The sequence below is a fragment of the Hydractinia symbiolongicarpus genome, chromosome 2 (assembly GCF_029227915.1).
Source record: "Hydractinia symbiolongicarpus strain clone_291-10 chromosome 2, HSymV2.1, whole genome shotgun sequence".
Lineage (NCBI taxonomy): Eukaryota > Metazoa > Cnidaria > Hydrozoa > Anthoathecata > Hydractiniidae > Hydractinia > Hydractinia symbiolongicarpus.
The window spans coordinates 29,482,776-29,497,503 of NC_079876.1; the positions used below are offsets into that span (position 1 = coordinate 29,482,776).

The 14,728-nt window shown below is 39.6% G+C and overlaps 24 non-coding genes across 24 annotated transcripts; all 24 read right to left on the reverse strand.

The window, feature by feature from the left end:
- Window positions 1-356: 356 nt before the first annotated feature.
- Trnal-uaa (transfer RNA leucine (anticodon UAA)) lies at window positions 357-439 on the reverse strand. The gene has a single exon. It is a non-coding gene; the product is annotated as a tRNA-Leu (tRNA).
- Window positions 440-1,256: 817 nt separating this feature from the next.
- Trnal-uaa (transfer RNA leucine (anticodon UAA)) lies at window positions 1,257-1,339 on the reverse strand. The gene has a single exon. It is a non-coding gene; the product is annotated as a tRNA-Leu (tRNA).
- A 680-nt stretch (window positions 1,340-2,019) lies between these two features.
- On the reverse strand, window positions 2,020-2,102 carry Trnal-uaa (transfer RNA leucine (anticodon UAA)). Its single transcript has one exon. It is a non-coding gene; the product is annotated as a tRNA-Leu (tRNA).
- Window positions 2,103-3,235: 1,133 nt separating this feature from the next.
- Trnal-uaa (transfer RNA leucine (anticodon UAA)) lies at window positions 3,236-3,318 on the reverse strand. Its single transcript has one exon. It is a non-coding gene; the product is annotated as a tRNA-Leu (tRNA).
- A 370-nt stretch (window positions 3,319-3,688) lies between these two features.
- On the reverse strand, window positions 3,689-3,771 carry Trnal-uaa (transfer RNA leucine (anticodon UAA)). The gene has a single exon. It is a non-coding gene; the product is annotated as a tRNA-Leu (tRNA).
- A 680-nt stretch (window positions 3,772-4,451) lies between these two features.
- Window positions 4,452-4,534, reverse strand: Trnal-uaa (transfer RNA leucine (anticodon UAA)). Its single transcript has one exon. It is a non-coding gene; the product is annotated as a tRNA-Leu (tRNA).
- Window positions 4,535-4,904: 370 nt separating this feature from the next.
- On the reverse strand, window positions 4,905-4,987 carry Trnal-uaa (transfer RNA leucine (anticodon UAA)). Its single transcript has one exon. It is a non-coding gene; the product is annotated as a tRNA-Leu (tRNA).
- A 679-nt stretch (window positions 4,988-5,666) lies between these two features.
- Window positions 5,667-5,749, reverse strand: Trnal-uaa (transfer RNA leucine (anticodon UAA)). The gene has a single exon. It is a non-coding gene; the product is annotated as a tRNA-Leu (tRNA).
- A 370-nt stretch (window positions 5,750-6,119) lies between these two features.
- Trnal-uaa (transfer RNA leucine (anticodon UAA)) lies at window positions 6,120-6,202 on the reverse strand. The gene has a single exon. It is a non-coding gene; the product is annotated as a tRNA-Leu (tRNA).
- A 371-nt stretch (window positions 6,203-6,573) lies between these two features.
- Trnal-uaa (transfer RNA leucine (anticodon UAA)) lies at window positions 6,574-6,656 on the reverse strand. The gene has a single exon. It is a non-coding gene; the product is annotated as a tRNA-Leu (tRNA).
- A 369-nt stretch (window positions 6,657-7,025) lies between these two features.
- Trnal-uaa (transfer RNA leucine (anticodon UAA)) lies at window positions 7,026-7,108 on the reverse strand. The gene has a single exon. It is a non-coding gene; the product is annotated as a tRNA-Leu (tRNA).
- A 370-nt stretch (window positions 7,109-7,478) lies between these two features.
- Trnal-uaa (transfer RNA leucine (anticodon UAA)) lies at window positions 7,479-7,561 on the reverse strand. The gene has a single exon. It is a non-coding gene; the product is annotated as a tRNA-Leu (tRNA).
- Window positions 7,562-7,932: 371 nt separating this feature from the next.
- On the reverse strand, window positions 7,933-8,015 carry Trnal-uaa (transfer RNA leucine (anticodon UAA)). Its single transcript has one exon. It is a non-coding gene; the product is annotated as a tRNA-Leu (tRNA).
- Window positions 8,016-8,385: 370 nt separating this feature from the next.
- Trnal-uaa (transfer RNA leucine (anticodon UAA)) lies at window positions 8,386-8,468 on the reverse strand. Its single transcript has one exon. It is a non-coding gene; the product is annotated as a tRNA-Leu (tRNA).
- A 370-nt stretch (window positions 8,469-8,838) lies between these two features.
- Window positions 8,839-8,921, reverse strand: Trnal-uaa (transfer RNA leucine (anticodon UAA)). The gene has a single exon. It is a non-coding gene; the product is annotated as a tRNA-Leu (tRNA).
- Window positions 8,922-9,291: 370 nt separating this feature from the next.
- Trnal-uaa (transfer RNA leucine (anticodon UAA)) lies at window positions 9,292-9,374 on the reverse strand. The gene has a single exon. It is a non-coding gene; the product is annotated as a tRNA-Leu (tRNA).
- A 376-nt stretch (window positions 9,375-9,750) lies between these two features.
- On the reverse strand, window positions 9,751-9,833 carry Trnal-uaa (transfer RNA leucine (anticodon UAA)). The gene has a single exon. It is a non-coding gene; the product is annotated as a tRNA-Leu (tRNA).
- A 370-nt stretch (window positions 9,834-10,203) lies between these two features.
- On the reverse strand, window positions 10,204-10,286 carry Trnal-uaa (transfer RNA leucine (anticodon UAA)). The gene has a single exon. It is a non-coding gene; the product is annotated as a tRNA-Leu (tRNA).
- Window positions 10,287-11,420: 1,134 nt separating this feature from the next.
- Window positions 11,421-11,503, reverse strand: Trnal-uaa (transfer RNA leucine (anticodon UAA)). Its single transcript has one exon. It is a non-coding gene; the product is annotated as a tRNA-Leu (tRNA).
- A 679-nt stretch (window positions 11,504-12,182) lies between these two features.
- Trnal-uaa (transfer RNA leucine (anticodon UAA)) lies at window positions 12,183-12,265 on the reverse strand. The gene has a single exon. It is a non-coding gene; the product is annotated as a tRNA-Leu (tRNA).
- A 370-nt stretch (window positions 12,266-12,635) lies between these two features.
- Trnal-uaa (transfer RNA leucine (anticodon UAA)) lies at window positions 12,636-12,718 on the reverse strand. Its single transcript has one exon. It is a non-coding gene; the product is annotated as a tRNA-Leu (tRNA).
- A 370-nt stretch (window positions 12,719-13,088) lies between these two features.
- Window positions 13,089-13,171, reverse strand: Trnal-uaa (transfer RNA leucine (anticodon UAA)). The gene has a single exon. It is a non-coding gene; the product is annotated as a tRNA-Leu (tRNA).
- A 375-nt stretch (window positions 13,172-13,546) lies between these two features.
- On the reverse strand, window positions 13,547-13,629 carry Trnal-uaa (transfer RNA leucine (anticodon UAA)). Its single transcript has one exon. It is a non-coding gene; the product is annotated as a tRNA-Leu (tRNA).
- A 370-nt stretch (window positions 13,630-13,999) lies between these two features.
- Trnal-uaa (transfer RNA leucine (anticodon UAA)) lies at window positions 14,000-14,082 on the reverse strand. Its single transcript has one exon. It is a non-coding gene; the product is annotated as a tRNA-Leu (tRNA).
- Between the last annotated feature and the right edge of the window lie 646 nt (window positions 14,083-14,728).

Below are 14,728 nucleotides of genomic sequence, written 5' to 3' on the forward strand. Positions count from 1 at the left end.
AATAAGGTTACTTGAACTTGGAAAGGGTACGGGAAATGAACCTTAGTATTCTAAATCGCCCAAGAGCATTACCATTTGACGACCTTCATATTTTTCAATAATTTGTCCTTTTGATAACTCAACAAAATGAATGGAACTGCAAAATGGGATAGTAATATTTGGGATTTTGAGTTTGAAAGTTTCAGATATGGAAGGCATTATTGCGTATATTGAAGTAACGGCTGGTAGAATTACTGGGGTTATTCTATTTTGCCCTGTGGGATAATTCAACACAACGTATCATGTTAACACATTTCCACGGTTAAAACTCTCCAATCATCCCTCAGTCTTCTTATAACACAGTTTAGCCTAGCTAATACCAGAGGTGGGGTTCGAACCCATGCGGACAATAGTCCATTGGAACTTAAGTCCAACGCCTTAACCACTCGGCCACCCTGGTTGAAATTTCAAGTTAATAAGGTTACTTGAATTTGGAAAAAGTACTGGCAATGAATCTTATTATTTTAAATCGCGCAAGAGCATTACCATTTGACGACCTTCAGACTTTTCAATAATTTGCCATTTTGATAACTCAACAGATTGACTGGAACTGCAAAAAAGATATCTGTGATTTTGAGTTTGAAAGTTTGAGACATGGAAGGAATAATTGCGCATTGTGAAATAACGGCTGGTACAACTATTGCAGCTGTTCTACCTCTCCAAGCTCGATACTTCGCCACAACGTGTCATGGCAAACACATTTCCACGATTAAAACTCTACAAGCATCCCTCAATCTTCTTATCACACAGGTTAGCCTAGCTAATAACAGAGGTGGTGTTCGAACCCATACGGACAATAGTCCATTGGAACTTAAGTCCAACGCCTTAACAACTCGGCCAGCCTGGTTGAATATTCAGGTTAATAAGGTTACTTGAACTTGGAAAGGGTACGGGAAATGAACCTTAGTATTCTAAATCGCCCAAGAGCATTACCATTTGACGACCTTCAGATTTTTCAATAATTTGTCCTTTTGATAACTCAACAAAATGAATGGAACTGCAAAATGGGATGGTAATATTTGGGATTTTGAGGTTGAAAGTTTCAGATATGGAAGGCATTATTGCGTATAGTGAAGTAACGGCTGGTAGAATTACTGGGGTTTTTCTATTTTGCCCTGTGGGATAATTCAACACAACGTATCATGTTAACACATTTCCACAATTAAAACTCTACAAGCATCCCTCAATCTTCTTATCACACAGGTTAGCCTAGCTAATACCAGAGGTGGTGTTCGAACCCATACGGACAATAGTCCATTGGAACTTAAGTCCAACGCCTTAACCACTCGGCCACCCTGGTTGAAATTTCAGGTTAATAAGGTTACTTGATCTCGGAAAAAGTACTGGGAATGAACCTTAGTATTTTAAATCGTGCAAGAGCATTAACATCTGTCGATCTTCTTATTTCTTTAATAATTTGCCGTTTTGATAATTCAACAAATTGACTGGAACTGAAAAAAGTATGGTAATATTTGGGATTTTGAGTTTGAAAATTTGAGATATGGAAGGAATAATTGCGCATTGTGAAATAACGGCTGGTACAACTATTGCAGCTGTTCTATTTCTCCAGGTTCGATACTTCGCCAGAACGTGTCATGGCAAACACATTTCCACGTTTAAATTCTCCAAGCATCCTTCAATCATCTTATCACCCAGATTAACCTAGCTAATACCGGAATCGCGCAAGAGCATTACCGCTTGATGACCTTCAGACTTTTCAATTATTTGCCGTTTTGATTACTCAACAGATTGACTGGAACTGCAAAAAAGTATGGTAATATCTTTGATTTTGAGTTTGAAAGTTTGAGACATGGAAGGAATAATTGCGCATTGTGAAATAACAGCTGGTACAACTATTGCAGCTGTTCTACCTCTCCAAGTTCGATACTTCGCCACAACGTGTCATGGCAAACACATTTCCACGATTAAAACTCTACAAGCATCCCTCAATCTTCTTATCACACAGGTTAGCCTAGCTAGTACCAGAGGTGGGGTTCGAACCCACGCGGACAATCGTCCATTGGAACTTAAGTCCAACGCCTTAACCACTCGGCCACCCTGGTTGAAAATTCAGGTTAATAAGGTTACTTGAACTTGAAAAGGGTACGGGAAATGAACCTTAGTATTCTAAATCGCCCAAGAGCATTACCATTTGACGACCTTCAGATTTTTCAATAATTTGTCCTTTTGATAACACAACAAAATGAATGGAACTGCAAAATGGGATGGTAATATTTGGGATTTTGAGTTTGAAAGTTTCAGATATGGAAGGCATTATTGCGTATAGTGAAGTAACGGCTGGTAGAATTACTGGGGTTATTCTATTTTGCCCTGTGGGATAATTCAACACAACGTATCATGTTAACACATTTCCACGATTAAAACTCTACAAGCATCCTTCAAACTTTTTATCACACAGGTTAGCCTAGCTAATACCAGAGGTGGTGTTCGAACCCATACGGACAATAATCCATTGGAACTTAAGTCCAACGCCTTAACCACTCGGCCACCCTGGTTGAAATTTCAGGTTAATAAGGTTACTTGATCTCGGAAAAAGTACTGGGAATGAACCTTAGTATTTTAAATCGTGCAAGAGCATTAACATCTGTCGATCTTCTTATTTCTTTAATAATTTGCCGTTTTGATAATTCAACAAATTGGCTGGAACTGAAAAAAGTATGGTAGTATTTGGGATTTTGAGTTTGAAAATTTGAGATATGGAAGGAATAATTGCGCATTGTGAAATAACGGCTGGTACAACTATTGCAGCTGTTCTATTTCTCCAGGTTCGATACTTCGCCAGAACGTGTCATGGCAAACACATTTCCACGTTTAAATTCTCTAAGCATCCTTCAATCATCTTATCACCCAGATTAACCTAGCTAATACCGGAATCGCGCAAGAGCATTACCATTTGACGACCTTCAGACTTTTCAATTATTTGCCGTTTTGATTACTCAACAGATTGACTGGAACTGCAAAAAAGTATGGTAATATCTGTGATTTTGAGTTTGAAAGTTTGAGACATGGAAGGAATAATTGCGCATTGTGAAATAACGGCTGGTACAGCTATTGCAGCTGTTCTACCTCTCCAAGTTCGATACTTCGCCACAACGTGTCATGGCAAACACATTTCCACGATTAAAACTCTACAAGCATCCCTCAATCTTCTTATCACACAGGTTAGCCTAGCTAGTACCAGAGGTGGGGTTCGAACCCACGCGGACAATCGTCCATTGGAACTTAAGTCCAACGCCTTAACCACTCGGCCACCCTGGTTGAAAATTCAGGTTAATAAGGTTACTTGAACTTGAAAAGGGTACGGGAAATGAACCTTAGTATTCTAAATCGCCCAAGAGCATTACCATTTGACGACCTTCAGATTTTTCAATAATTTGCCCTTTTGATAACTCAACAAAAGGAATGGAACTGCAAAATGGGATGGTAATATTTGGGATTTTGAGTTTGAAAGTTTCGGATATGGAAGGCATTATTGCGCATAGTGAAGTAACGGCTGGTAGAATTACTGGGGTTTTTCTATTTTGCCCTGTGGGATAATTCAACACAACGTATCATGTTAACACATTTCCACAATTAAAACTCTACAAGCATCCCTCAATCTTCTTATCACACAGGTTAGCCTAGCTAATACCAGAGGTGGTGTTCGAACCCATACGGACAATAGTCCATTGGAACTTAAGTCCAACGCCTTAACCACTCGGCCACCCTGGTTGAAATTTCAGGTTAATAAGGTTACTTGATCTCGGAAAAAGTACTGGGAATGAACCTTAGTATTTTAAATCGTGCAAGAGCATTAACATCTGTCGATCTTCTTATTTCTTTAATAATTTGCCGTTTTGATAATTCAACAAATTGACTGGAACTGAAAAAAGTATGGTAATATTTGGGATTTTGAGTTTGAAAATTTGAGATATGGAAGGAATATTTGCGCATTGTGAAATAACGGCTGGTACAACTATTGCAGCTGTTCTATTTCTCCAGGTTCGATACTTCGCCAGAACGTGTCATGGCAAACACATTTCCACGTTTAAATTCTCCAAGCATCCTTCAATCATCTTATCACCCAGATTAACCTAGCTAATGCCGGAATCGCGCAAGAGCATTACCGCTTGATGACCTTCAGACTTTTCAATTATTTGCCGTTTTGATTACTCAACAGATTGACTGGAACTGCAAAAAAGTATGGTAATATCTTTGATTTTGAGTTTGAAAGTTTGAGACATGGAAGGCATAATTGCGCATTGTGAAATAACAGCTGGTACAACTATTGCAGCTGTTCTACCTCTCCAAGTTCGATACTTCGCCACAACGTGTCATGGCAAACACATTTCCACGATTAAAACTCTACAAGCATCCCTCAATCTTCTTATCACACAGGTTAGCCTAGCTAGTACCAGAGGTGGGGTTCGAACCCACGCGGACAATCGTCCATTGGAACTTAAGTCCAACGCCTTAACCACTCGGCCACCCTGGTTGAAAATTCAGGTTAATAAGGTTACTTGAACTTGAAAAGGGTACGGGAAATGAACCTTAGTATTCTAAATCGCCCAAGAGCATTACCATTTGACGACCTTCAGATTTTTCAATAATTTGTCCTTTTGATAACTCAACAAAATGAATGGAACTGCAAAATGGGATGGTAATATTTGGGATTTTGAGTTTGAAAGTTTCAGATATGGAAGGCATTATTGCGTATAGTGAAGTAACGGCTGGTAGAATTACTGGGGTTATTCTATTTTGCCCTGTGGGATAATTCAACACAACGTATCATGTTAACACATTTCCACGATTAAAACTCTACAAGCATCCTTCAATCTTCTTATCACACAGGTTAGCCTAGCTAATACCAGAGGTGGTGTTCGAACCCATACGGACAATAGTCCATTGGAACTTAAGTCCAACGCCTTAACCACTCGGCCACCCTGGTTGAAATTTCAGGTTAATAAGGTTACTTGATCTCGGAAAAAGTACTGGGAATGAACCTTAGTATTTTAAATCGTGCAAGAGCATTAACATCTGTCGATCTTCTTATTTCTTTAATAATTTGCCGTTTTGATAATTCAACAAATTGGCTGGAACTGAAAAAAGTATGGTAGTATTTGGGATTTTGAGTTTGAAAATTTGAGATATGGAAGGAATAATTGCGCATTGTGAAATAACGGCTGGTACAACTATTGCAGCTGTTCTATTTCTCCAGGTTCGATACTTCGCCAGAACGTGTCATGGCAAACACATTTCCACGTTTAAATTCTCTAAGCATCCTTCAATCATCTTATCACCCAGATTAACCTAGCTAATACCGGAATCGCGCAAGAGAATTACCATTTGACGACCTTCAGACTTTCAATTATTTGCCGTTTTGATTACTCAACAGATTGACTGGAACTGCAAAAAAGTATGGTAATATCTGTGATTTTGAGTTTGAAAGTTTGAGACATGGAAGGAATAATTGCGCATTGTGAAATAACGGCTGGTACAACTATTGCAGCTGTTCTACCTCTCCAAGTTCGATACTTCGCCACAACGTGTCATGGCAAACACATTTCCACGATTAAAACTCTACAAGCATCCCTCAATCTTCTTATCACACAGGTTAGCCTAGCTAGTACCAGAGGTGGGGTTCGAACCCACGCGGACAATCGTCCATTGGAACTTAAGTCCAACGCCTTAACCACTCGGCCACCCTGGTTGAAAATTCAGGTTAATAAGGTTACTTGAACTTGAAAAGGGTACGGGAAATGAACCTTAGTATTCTAAATCGCCCAAGAGCATTACCATTTGACGACCTTCAGATTTTTCAATAATTTGCCCTTTTGATAACTCAACAAAAGGAATGGAACTGCAAAATGGGATGGTAATATTTGGGATTTTGAGTTTGAAAGTTTCGGATATGGAAGGCATTATTGCGCATAGTGAAGTAACGGCTGGTAGAATTACTTGGGCTATTCTATTTTGCCCTGTGGGATATTTCAACACAACGTATCATGTTAACACATATCCACTGTTAAAACTCTCCAATCATCCCTCAATCTTCTTATCACACAGGTTAGCCTAGCTAATACCAGAGGCGGGGTTCGAACCCATGCGGACAATTGTCCATTGGAACTTAAGTCCAACGCCTTAACCACTCGGCCACCCTGGTTAAAATTTCAAGTTAATAAGGTTACTTGAATTTTGAAAAAGTACTGGCAATGAATCTTATTATTTTAAATCCCGCAAGAGCATTACCATTTGACGACCTTCAGACTTTTCAATAATTTGCCGTTTTGATAACTCAACAGATTGACTGGAACTGCAAAAAAGTATGGTAATATCTGTGATTTTGAGTTTGAAAGTTTGAGACATGGAAGGAATAATTGCGCATTGTAAAATAACGGCTGGTACAACTATTGCAGCTGTTCTACCTCTCCAAGTTCGATACTTCGCCACAACGTGCCATGGCAAACACATTTCCACGATTAAAACTCTACAATCATCCCTCAATATTCTTATCACACAGGTTAGCCTAGCTAATACCACAGGTGGGGTTCGAACCCACGCGGACAATCGTCCATTGGAACTTAAGTCCAACGCCTTAACCACTCGGCCACCCTGGTTGTAATTTCACGTTACCAAGGTTGCTTGAACTTGGAAAACGTACTGGCAATGAACCTCAGTATTCTAAATCGCGCAAGAGCACTACCATTTGACGACCTTCAGATTTTTCAATAATTTGCCCTTTTGATAACTCAACAAAATGAATGGAACTGCAAAATGGGATGGTAATATTTAGGATTTTGAGTTTAATGTTTCAGATATGGAAGGCATTATTTCGTATCGTGAAGTAACGGCTGGTAGAATTATTGGGGCTATTCTATTTTGCCCTGTGCGATAATTCAACACAACGTATCATGTTAACACGTTTCCACGGTTAAAACTCTCCAATCATCCCTCAATCTTCTTATCACACAGGTTAGCCTAGCTAATACCAGAGGCGGGGTTCAAACCCATGCGGACAATAGTCCATTGGAACTTAAGTCCAACGCCTTAACCACTCGGCCACCCTGGTTGAAATTTCAAGTTAATAAGGTTACTTGAACTTTGAAAAAGTACTGGCAATAAATCTTATTATTTTAAATCGCGCAAGAGCATTACCATTTGACGACCTTCAGACTTTTCAATAATTTGCCGTTTTGATAACTCAACAGATTGACTGGAACTGCAAAAAAGTATGGTAATATCTGTGATTTTGAGTTTGAAAGTTTGAGACATGAAGGAATAATTGCGCATTGTGAAATAACGGCTGGTACAACTATTGCAGCTGTTCTACCTCTCCAAGCTCGATACTTCGCCACAACGTGCCATGGCAAACACATTTCCACGATTAAAACTCTACAATCATCCCTCAATCTTCTTATCACACAGGTTAGCCTAGCTAATACCACAGGTGGGGTTCGAACCCACGCGGACAATCGTCCATTGGAACTTAAGTCCAACGCCTTAACCACTCGGCCACCCTGGTTGAAATTTCACGTTACCAAGGTTGCTTGAACTTGGAAAACGTACTGGCAATGAACCTCAGTATTCTAAATCGCGCAAGAGCACTACCATTTGACGACCTTCAGATTTTTCAATAATTTGCCCTTTTGATAACTCAACAAAATGAATAGAACTGCAAACAAGTATGGTAATATCTGTGATTTTGAGTTTGAAAGTTTGAGACATGGAAGGAATAATTGCGCATTGTGAAATAACGGCTGGTACAACTATTGCAGCTGTTCTACCTCTCCAAGTTCGATACTTCGCCACAACGTGTCATGGCAAACACATTTCCACGATTAAAACTCTACAAGCATCCCTGAATCTTCTTATCACACAGGTTAGCCTAGCTAGTACCAGAGGTGGGGTTTGAACCCACGCGGACAATCGTCCATTGGAACTTAAGTCCAACGCCTTAACCACTCGGCCACCCTGGTTGAAAATTCAAGTTAATAAGGTTACTTGAACTTGAAAAGGGTACGGGAAATGAACCTTAGTATTCTAAATCGCCCAAGAGCATTACCATTTGACGACTTTCAGATTTTTCAATAATTTGCCCTTTTGATAACTCAAGAAAAGGAATGGAACTGCAAAATGGGATGGTAATATTTGGGATTTTGAGTTTGAAAGTTTCAGATATGGAAGGCATTATTGCGCATAGTGAAGTAACGGCTGGTAGAATTACTGGGGCTATTCTATTTTGCCCTGTGGGATAATTCCACGCAACGTATCATGTTAACACATATCCACGGTTAAAACTCTCCAATCATCCCTCAATCTTCTTATCAGACAGGTTAGCCTAGCTAATACCAGAGGCGGGGTTCGAACCCATGCGGACAATAGTCCATTGGAACTTAAGTCCAACGCCTTAACCACTCGGCCACCCTGGTTGAAATTTCAAGGTAATAAGGTTACTTGAACTTTGAAAAAGTACTGGCAATGAATCTTATTATTTTAAATCGCGCAAGAGCATTACCATTTGACGACCTTCAGACTTTTCAATAATTTGCCGTTTTGATAACTCAACAGATTGACTGGAACTGCAAAAAAGTATGGTAATATCTGTGATTTTGAGTTTGAAAGTTTGAGACATGAAGGAATAATTGCGCATTGTGAAATAACGGCTGGTACAACTATTGCAGCTGTTCTACCTCTCCAAGCTCGATACTTCGCCACAACGTGCCATGGCAAACACATTTCCACGATTAAAACTCTACAATCATCCCTCAATCTTCTTATCACACAGGTTAGCCTAGCTAATACCACAGGTGGGGTTCGAACCCACGCGGACTATCGTCCATTGGAACTTAAGTCCAACGCCTTAACCACTCGGCCACCCTGGTTGTAATTTCACGTTACCAAGGTTGCTCAAACTTGGAAAACGTACTGGCAATGAACCTCAGTATTCTAAATCGCGCAAGAGCACTACCATTTGACGACCTTCAAATTTTTCAATAATTTGCCCTTTTGATAACTCAACAAAATGAATGGAACTGCAAACAAGTATGGTAATATCTGTGATTTTGAGTTTTAAAGTTTGAGACATGGAAGGAATAATTGCGCATAGTGAAGTAACGGCTGGTAGAATTACTGGGGCTATTCTATTTTGCCCTGTGGGATAATTCAACACAACGTATCATGTTAACACATATCCACGGTTAAAACTCTCCAATCATCCCTCAATCTTCTTATCACACAGGTTAGCCTAGCTAATACCAGAGGCGGGGTTCGAACCCATGCGGACAATAGTCCATTGGAACTTAAGTCCAACGCTTTAACCACTCGGCCACCCTGGTTGAAAAAAAAAGAAAAAAAAATAAGGTTACTTGAACTTTGAAAAAGTACTGGCAATGAATCTTATTATTTTAAATCGCGCAAGAGCATTACCATTTGACGACCTTCAGACTTTTCAATTATTTGCCGTTTTGATTACTCAACAGATTGACTGGAACTGCAAAAAAGTATGGTAATATCTGTGATTTTGAGTTTGAAAGTTTGAGACATGGAAGGAATAATTGCGCATTGTGAAATAACGGCTGGTACAACTATTGCAGCTGTTCTACCTCTCCAAGTTCGATACTTCGCCACAACGTGTCATGGCAAACACATTTCCACGATTAAAACTCTACAAGCATCCCTCAATCTTCTTATCACACAGGTTAGCCTAGCTAGTACCAGAGGTGGGGTTCGAACCCACGCGGACAATCGTCCATTGGAACTTAAGTCCAACGCCTTAACCACTCGGCCACCCTGGTTGAAAATTCAGGTTAATAAGGTTACTTGAACTTGAAAAGGGTACGGGAAATGAACCTTAGTATTCTAAATCGCCCAAGAGCATTACCATTTGACGACCTTCAGATTTTTCAATAATTTGCCCTTTTGATAACTCAACAAAAGGAATGGAACTGCAAAATGGGATGGTAATATTTGGGATTTTGAGTTTGAAAGTTTCGGATATGGAAGGCATTATTGCGCATAGTGAAGTAACGGCTAGTAGAATTACTTGGGCTATTCTATTTTGCCCTGTGGGATAATTCAACACAACGTATCATGTTAACACATATCCACGGTTAAAACTCTCCAATCATCCCTCAATCTTCTTATCACACAGGTTAGCTTAGCTAATACCAGAGACGGGGTTCGAACCCATGCCGACAATTGTCCATTGGAACTTAAGTCCAACGCCTTAACCACTCGGCCACCCTGGTTGAAATTTCAAGTTAATAAGGTTACTTGAATTTTGAAAAAGTACTGGCAATGAATCTTATTATTTTAAATCGCGCAAGAGCATTACCATTTGACGACCTTCAGACTTTTCAATAATTTGCCGTTTTGATAACTCAACAGATTGACTGGAACTGCAAAAAAGTATGGTAATATCTGTGATTTTGAGTTTGAAAGTTTGAGACATGAAGGAATAATTGCGCATTGTGAAATAACGGCTGGTACAACTATTGCAGCTGTTCTACCTCTCCAAGCTCGATACTTCGCCACAGCGTGTCATGGCAAACACATTTCCACGATTAAAACTCTACAAGCATCCCTTAATCTTCTTAACACACAGGTTAGCCTAGCTAATACCAGAGGTGGTGTTCGAACCCATACGGACAATAGTCCATTGGAACTTAAGTCCAACGCCTTAACCACTCGGCCACCCTGGTTGAAATTTCAGGTTAATAAGGTTACTTGATCTCGGAAAAAGTACTGGGAATGAACCTTAGTATTTTTAATCGTGCAAGAGCATTAACATCTGTCGATCTTCTTATTTCTTTAAAAATTTGCCGTTTTGATAATTCAACAAATTAATTGGAACTGCAAAAAAGTATGGTAATATTTGGGATTTTGAGTTTGAAAATTTGAGATATGGAAGGAATAATTGCGCATTGTGAAATAACGGCTGGTACAACTATTGCAGCTGTTCTATTTCTCCAGGTTCGATACTTCGCCAGAACGTGTCATGGCAAACACATTTCCACGTTTAAATTCTCCAAGCATCCTTCAATCATCTTATCACCCAGATTAACCTAGCTAATACCGGAATCGCGCAAGAGCATTACCATTTGACGACCTTCAGACTTTTCAATTATTTGCCGTTTTGATTACTCAACAGATTGACTGGAACTGCAAAAAAGTATGGTAATATCTGTGATTTTGAGTTTGAAAGTTTGAGACATGGAAGGAATAATTGCGCATTGTGAAATAACGGCTGGTACAACTATTGCAGCTGTTCTACCTCTCCAAGTTCGATACTTCGCCACAACGTGTCATGGCAAACACATTTCCACGATTAAAACTCTACAAGCATCCCTCAATCTTCTTATCACACAGGTTAGCCTAGCTAGTACCAGAGGTGGGGTTCGAACCCACGTGGACAATCGTCCATTGGAACTTAAGTCCAACGCCTTAACCACTCGGCCACCCTGGTTGAAAATTCAGGTTAATAAGGTTACTTGAACTTGAAAAGGGTACGGGAAATGAACCTTAGTATTTTTAATCGTGAAAGAGCATTAACATCTGTCGATCTTCTTATTTCTTTAATAATTTGCCGTTTTGATAATTCAACAAATTGACTGGAACTGCAAAAAAGTATGGTAATATTTGGGATTTTGAGTTTGAAAATTTGAGATATGGAAGGAATAATTGCGCATTGTGAAATAACGACTGATACAACTATTGCAGCTGTTCTATTTCTCCAGGTTCGATACTTCGCCAGAACGTGTCATGGCAAACACATTTCCACGTTTAAACTCTCCAAGCATCCTTCAATCATCTTATCACCCAGATAAACCTAGCTAATACCGGAATCGTGCAAGAGCATTACCATTTGACGACCTTCAGACTTTTCAATAATTTGCCGTTTTGATAACTCAACAGATTGACTGGAACTGCAAAAAAGTATGGTAATATCTGTGATTTTGAGTTTGAAAGTTTGAGACATGAAGGAATAATTGCGCATTGTGAAATAACGGCTGGTACAACTATTGCAGCTGTTCTACCTCTCCAAGTTCGATACTTCGCCACAACGTGTCATGCAAACACATTTCCACGAATAAAACTCTACAAGCATCCCTCAATCTTCTTATCACACAGGTTAGCCTAGCTAGTACCAGAGGTGGGGTTCGAACCCACGCGGACAATCGTCCATTGGAACTTAAGTCCAACGCCTTAACCACTCGGCCACCCTGGTTAAAAATTCAGGTTAATAAGGTTACTTGAACTTGAAAAGGGTACGGGAAATGAACCTTAGTATTCTAAATCGCCCAAGAGCATTACCATTTGACGACCTTCAGATTTTTCAAAAATTTGCCCTTTTGATAACTCAACAAAAGGAATGGAACTGCAAAATGGGATGGTAATATTTGGGATTTTGAGTTTGAAAGTTTCAGATATGGAAGGCATTATTGCGCATAGTGAAGTAACGGCTGGTAGAATTACTGGGGCTATTCTATTTTGCCCTGTGGGATAATTCAACAAAACGTATCATGTTAACACATATCCACGGTTAAAACTCTCCAATCATCCCTCAATCTTCTTATCACACAGGTTAGCCTAGCTAATACCAGAGGCGGGGTTCGAACCCATGCGGACAATTGTCCATTGGAACTTAAGTCCAACGCCTTAACCACTCGGCCACCCTGGTTGTAATTTCACGTTACCAAGGTTGCTCGAACTTGGAAAACGTACTGGCAATGAACATCAGTATTCTAAATCGCGCAAGAGCACTACCATTTGACGACCTTCAAATTTTTCAATAATTTGCCCTTTTGATAACTCAACAAAATGAATGGAACTGCAAACAAGTATGGTAATATCTGTGATTTTGAGTTTGAAAGTTTGAGACATGGAAGGAATAATTGCGCATAGTGAAGTAACGGCTGGTAGAATTACTGGGGCTATTCTATTTTGCCCTGTGGGATAATTCAACACAACGTATCATGTTAACACATATCCACGGTTAAAACTCTCCAATCATCCCTCAATCTTCTTATCACACAGGTTAGCCTAGCTAATACCAGAGGCGGGGTTCGAACCCATGCGGACAATAGTCCATTGGAACTTAAGTCCAACGCCTTAACCACTCGGCCACCCTGGTTGAAAAGAAAAGAAAAAGAAATAAGGTTACTTGAACTTTGAAAAAGTACTGGCAATGAATCTTATTATTTTAAATCGCGCAAGAGCATTACCATTTGACGACCTTCAGACTTTTCAATAATTTGCCGTTTTGATAACTCAACAGATTGACTGGAACTGCAAAAAAGTATGGTAATATCTGTGATTTTGAGTTTGAAAGTTTGAGACATGAAGGAATAATTGCGCATTGTGAAATAACGGCTGGTACAACTATTGCAGCTGTTCTACCTCTCCAAGCTCGATATTTCGCCACCACGTGTCATGGCAAACACATTTCCACGATTAAAACTCTACAAGCATCCCTTAATCTTCTTAACACACAGGTTAGCCTAGTTAATACCACAGGTGGGGTTCGAACCCACGCGGACAATCGTCCATTGGAACTTAAGTCCAACGCCTTAACCACTCGGCCACCCTGGTTGTAATTTCACGTTACCAAGGTTGCTCGAACTTGGAAAACGTACTGGCAATGAACCTCAGTATTCTAAATCGCGCAAGAGCACTACCATTTGACGACCTTCAAATTTTTCAATAATTTGCCCTTTTGATAACTCAACAAAATGAATGGAACTGCAAACAAGTATGGTAATATCTGTGATTTTGAGTTTGAAAGTTTGAGACATGGAAGGAATAATTGCGCATAGTGAAGTAACGGCTGGTAGAATTACTGGGGCTATTCTATTTTGCCCTGTGGGATAATTCAACACAACGTATCATGTTAACACATATCCACGGTTAAAACTCTCCAATCATCCCTCAATCTTCTTATCACACAGGTTAGCCTAGCTAATACCAGAGGCGGGGTTCGAACCCATGCGGACAATAGTCCATTGAAACTTAAGTCCAACGCCTTAACCACTCGGCCACCCTGGTTGAAAAGAAAAGAAAAAGAAATAAGGTTACTTGAACTTTGAAAAAGTACTGGCAATGAATCTTATTATTTTAAATCGCGCAAGAGCATTACCATTTGACGACCTTTAGACTTTTCAATAATTTGCCGTTTTGATAACTCAACAGATTGACTGGAACTGCAAAAAAGTATGGTAATATCTGTGATTTTGAGTTTGAAAGTTTGAGACATGAAGGAATAATTGCGCATTGTGAAATAACGGCTGGTACAACTATTGCAGCTGTTCTACCTCTCCAAGCTCGATACTTCGCCACCACGTGTCATGGCAAACACATTTCCACGATTAAAACTCTACAAGCATCCCTTAATCTTCTTAACACACAGGTTAGCCTAGCTAATACCAGAGGTGGTGTTCGAACCCATACGGACAATAGTCCATTGGAACTTAAGTCCAACGCCTTAACCACTCGGCCACCCTGGTTGAAATTTCAGGTTAATAAGGTTACTTGATCTCGGAAAAAGTACTGGGAATGAACCTTAGTATTTTTAATCGTGCAAGAGCATTAACATCTGTCGATCTTCTTATTTCTTTAATAATTTGCCGTTTTGATAATTCAACAAATTGACTGGAACTGCAAAAAAGTATGGTAATATTTGGGATTTTGAGTT